A 5,000-nucleotide genomic window follows, 5' to 3' on the forward strand; every position below is an offset into this window, starting at 1 on the left:
TTCGTTATCGGAATTAACCAGACAAATCGCTCCACCAACTAAGAACGGCCATGCACCACCACCCACCGAATCAAGAAAGAGCTATCAATCTGTCAATCCTTCCGGTGTCCGGGCCTGGTGAGGTTTCCCGTGTTGAGTCAAATTAAGCCGCAGGCTCCACTCCTGGTGGTGCCCTTCCGTCAATTCCTTTAAGTTTCAGCTTTGCAACCATACTTCCCCCGGAACCCAAAAGCTTTGGTTTCCCGGAGGCTGCCCGCCGAGTCATCGGAGGAACTGCGGCGGATCGCTGGCTGGCATCGTTTATGGTTAGAACTAGGGCGGTATCTGATCGCCTTCGAACCTCTAACTTTCGTTCTTGATTAATGAAAACATACTTGGCAAATGCTTTCGCTTCTGTTCGTCTTGCGACGATCCAAGAATTTCACCTCTAACGTCGCAATACGAATGCCCCCGCCTGTCCCTATTAATCATTACCTCGGGTTCCGAAAACCAACAAAATAGAACCGAGGTCCTATTCCATTATTCCATGCACACAGTATTCAGGCGGGCTTGCCTGCTTTAAGCACTCTAATTTGTTCAAAGTAAACGTGCCGGCCCACCGAGACACTCACTCAAGAGCACCCTGGTAGGATTGCAACGGGGTCCGCCTCGGGACGCACGAGCACGCACGAGGCGCGTCGCACGCCTTCAGCTCGCCCCACCGGCAGGACGTCCCACGATACATGCCAGTTAAACACCGACGGGCGGTGAACCAACAGCGTGGGACACAAATCCAACTACGAGCTTTTTAACCGCAACAACTTTAATATACGCTATTGGAGCTGGAATTACCGCGGCTGCTGGCACCAGACTTGCCCTCCAATAGATACTCGTTAAAGGATTTAAAGTGTACTCATTCCGATTACGGGGCCTCGGATGAGTCCCGTATCGTTATTTTTCGTCACTACCTCCCCGTGCCGGGAGTGGGTAATTTGCGCGCCTGCTGCCTTCCTTGGATGTGGTAGCCGTTTCTCAGGCTCCCTCTCCGGAATCGAACCCTGATTCCCCGTTACCCGTTACAACCATGGTAGGCGCAGAACCTACCATCGACAGTTGATAAGGCAGACATTTGAAAGATGCGTCGCCGGTACGAGGACCGTGCGATCAGCCCAAAGTTATTCAGAGTCACCAAGGCAAACGGACCGGACGAGCCGACCGATTGGTTTTGATCTAATAAAAGCGTCCCTTCCATCTCTGGTCGGGACTCTGTTTGCATGTATTAGCTCTAGAATTACCACAGTTATCCAAGTAACGTGGGTACGATCTAAGGAACCATAACTGATTTAATGAGCCATTCGCGGTTTCACCTTAATGCGGCTTGTACTGAGACATGCATGGCTTAATCTTTGAGACAAGCATATGACTACTGGCAGGATCAACCAGGGAGCTGCGTCAACTAGAGCTGAGCAGCCGGCCGCCCGGGAGTGTGTCCCGGGGGCCCGCGCGAACACGCAAGCGTCCGCTCAATTATTCTGCAAACAGGAGGAGGCTGAGCTCCCCTGCACCATACACCTCGAAACCCTCTCAGGTCCCGGCGGCGCGCAGCGCCGTCCTAAGTACTTGGTCGGGTTCGAGAGAGGCGCAATCGCCCGGGGTTTGGCGAGTAGACGCTTTAGGTGCGACCACCCGTGCTCCCAACTGAGCTTGCCGCTGCCGACAGAGGCCCGGGAGCGTGCTGTCGTGGCATTGCCGGCGGGAGACAACACGCGCCACCTACGGTGACCGGCAGCTCCAACGCCAGCGCCACAGAAGGACAAAAGCCCCACTTGGGTGCCGAAGCGAACTCTCCCAGCACAGCGCACGCGCCAACACGTCCGCACAGCTGCGATACAAACCACCTGCGAGAACCGCAGAGGCGACCGAGCAGCAGACGGCGTCGCGGCGCCGAGCGCCGGGCGGCGGCGCATCCTCAGCGCACACAGTCCTCAATCGGACCAGCACACTGCAGATGTCCACCGCGCTTCGCACCGGGCCCGCGAGGACCTACTTTGGCCGCACGGCGCCGCGTGCAGGGTGCGCCGGCGCGCAGCTGCGCCGCCTGCCGCCTCCGTCGGCCGGCGCGCCTGCCACTGGCCGCCCCCACCAGCCGGCTGTAGCGCGTGCGCCCACGCACCGCGCGGCCAGCACGCCGGGAGGCCCCCCCTCACCGGCCGGGGACGGTCCCACCCAGCCACCGCCGCGTATCGCTTCACACCCAGATGCCATTCACGTTCGTGGGCATGGTGGGTATCGCTGGAACAACCGGTTGGTAGCTCAACCGATCGTCGCCATCACTGATTCACCTCTAGCGAGAACAACCGCACCACAACGGTTTACCAGTTGTTCATTTGCGTAACGTCACCAGCAAACGTAGGCGTCCATCGCCATTTGCAAATTCAACGATTGTTGCATGCCTGTGTCAGGTGTCACGACACACTATGTCTGCCCACATACACGCAACAACATGTGCACGCTTCGCGAACACGTGGAAGGTGGCCCCCGTACGTATGCGATGTCCATTGCGCGAACGACTGTCAACCGGCCTCTGTCGCATGTCGCAGATGTGGAACGCAGTGCACCATGCTATCACGGTGTGTGAGAAGAGACGACTACGTCTGACAACACGCGCCACTACATCAACAGACGGCTCATGCTGATCGCCATCCAGGGCATACCACACTGCAATCCAGCTCTTATAGGGAGACGACACGTAGCTGAGTGCACAACATTTGGACCGCATGGTTCGCCGTTGTTGGCGCAGTCGTTGTACGGTCACATGTACCACGATGTATCATTCAGTACATGAGGACCAATGTGCAGTACAGTGTGTGATTTGGACGTACAACATCAGCGGACAGTTGACACAGGCCGTACCACAGCGTAGGCTAAGTGCTTCGCCATGCGAATGCCAATGAACAACTGCAAATGCCAATGAACAACTGCAAAGGGCATTGAGCATGTACGTCCTGCTGCCATCCACATTACAGTGTATAGCTGCAAGGTGTTTAACATGAAGCGATACACTGGGGACCGGGCAGTGCGAGTAGCAAACTATATTGCGGGGGTTGCAGTTAGGCAACACTACACTAATTTAACGCGTCGTATGACAATTACAGAGCAGGTTAAGGCCCAACGTGTGTTGGGTTAAGGCCCAACGTGTGTTGGGTTAAGGCCCAACGTGTGTTGGGTTAAGGCCCAACGTGTGTTGGGTTAAGGCCCAACGTGTGTTGGGTTAAGGCCCAACGTGTGTTGGGTTAAGGCCCAACGTGTGTTGGGTTAAGGCCCAACGTGTGTTGGGTTAAGGCCCAACGTGTGTTGGGTTAAGGCCCAACGTGTGTTGGGTTAAGGCCCAACGTGTGTTGGGTTAAGGCCCAACGTGTGTTGGGTTAAGGCCCAACGTGTGTTGGGTTAAGGCCCAACGTGTGTTGGGTTAAGGCCCAACGTGTGTTGGGTTAAGGCCCAACGTGTGTTGGGTTAAGGCCCAACGTGTGTTGGGTTAAGGCCCAACGTGTGTTGGGTTAAGGCCCAACATAGGTTGGGTTAAGGCCCAACATAGGTTGGGTTAAGGCGCAACATAGGTTGGGTTAAGGCGCAACATAGGTTGGGTTAAGGCGCAACATAGGTTGGGTTAAGGCGCAACATAGGTTGGGTTAAGGCGCAACATAGGTTGGGTTAAGGCGCAACATAGGTTGGGTTAAGGCGCAACATAGGTTAGGTTAAGGCGCAACATAGGTTAGGTTAAGGCGCAACATAGGTTAGGTTAAGGCGCAACATAGGTTAGGTTAAGGCGCAACATAGGTTAGGTTAAGGCGCAACATAGGTTAGGTTAAGGCGCAACATAGGTTAGGTTAAGGCGCAACATAGGTTAGGTTAAGGCGCAACATAGGTTAGGTTAAGGCGCAACATAGGTTAGGTTAAGGCGCAACATAGGTTAGGTTAAGGCGCAACATAGGTTAGGTTAAGGCGCAACATAGGTTAGGTTAAGGCGCAACATAGGTTAGGTTAAGGCGCAACATAGGTTAGGTTAAGGCGCAACATAGGTTAGGTTAAGGCGCAACATAGGTTAGGTTAAGGCGCAACATAGGTTAGGTTAAGGCGCAACATAGGTTAGGTTAAGGCGCAACATAGGTTAGGTTAAGGCGCAACATAGGTTAGGTTAAGGCGCAACATAGGTTAGGTTAAGGCGCAACATAGGTTAGGTTAAGGCGCAACATAGGTTAGGTTAAGGCGCAACATAGGTTAGGTTAAGGCGCAACATAGGTTAGGTTGAGGCACAATATAGGTTAGGTTGAGGTACCGTATAGGTTAGGTTAAGGTACAGTATAGTTTAGGTTAAGGTACAGTATAGTTTAGGTTAAGGTACAGTATAGTTTAGGTTAAGGTACAGTATAGTTTAGGTTAAGGTACAGTATAGTTTAGGTTAAGGTACACATTGTTGTATGGAAAGGTGTAATGGGGGGGGGGGGGGGGCGGCCGGTCGGTTTGTTGATTGTGATTATAGTAAGTGGATGCCTGCGGCATCATCTGATTTGCCACGTCAGGATGCACCTTTGGCTCATGACAGGCGGCGCTCCGATTCCATGCTTGTGGCAGACCTGTGTCTTTCATTCCTGCCATTGTTTGTGTGCTGTGAGAGGAGGCAGTATTGTGATGTTGGGTGCACCCCTGTGTAGGACATGTGTGGGTGTTGGTGGCTTAGCTGAGCAATGGTGGTTGTCGGGGGGGTGGGATATTCCGTTTTCTGAGTGGACCTCCCAGTCTGGTTATGACAGTGTGGATTGTCTCATGTGGCGGAGAGGATGCACTGGGTGTTGTTCCATGCTGGTGCTTACATATTGTCTGTGTGCGTGTTACAGGCGGAGAGTAGTGCGTGATAAGAGTGTGTGGCTGCCGTGTGGTTGTGATTGTGAGCAGAGTCTTTCAGCATGTATACGGACAGTTGTATATATTATCTGTATTCTGATGGGTCTATGTATTACTAA

General features: G+C 53.5%; 1 non-coding gene across 1 annotated transcript in view; it reads right to left on the reverse strand.

Moving 5' to 3' along the window:
• The window catches only part of LOC126435398 (small subunit ribosomal RNA), a 1,910-nt gene extending 485 nt beyond the window's left edge, over window positions 1-1,425 (reverse strand). Inside the window, exon 1 of the ribosomal RNA XR_007579910.1 lies at window positions 1-1,425. This exon is cut by the window's left edge and continues 485 nt beyond it. This is a non-coding gene — a ribosomal RNA (small subunit ribosomal RNA).
• Between the last annotated feature and the right edge of the window lie 3,575 nt (window positions 1,426-5,000).

Source organism: Schistocerca serialis, unplaced genomic scaffold, assembly GCF_023864345.2.
Source record: "Schistocerca serialis cubense isolate TAMUIC-IGC-003099 unplaced genomic scaffold, iqSchSeri2.2 HiC_scaffold_1205, whole genome shotgun sequence".
Classification (NCBI taxonomy): domain Eukaryota; kingdom Metazoa; phylum Arthropoda; class Insecta; order Orthoptera; family Acrididae; genus Schistocerca; species Schistocerca serialis.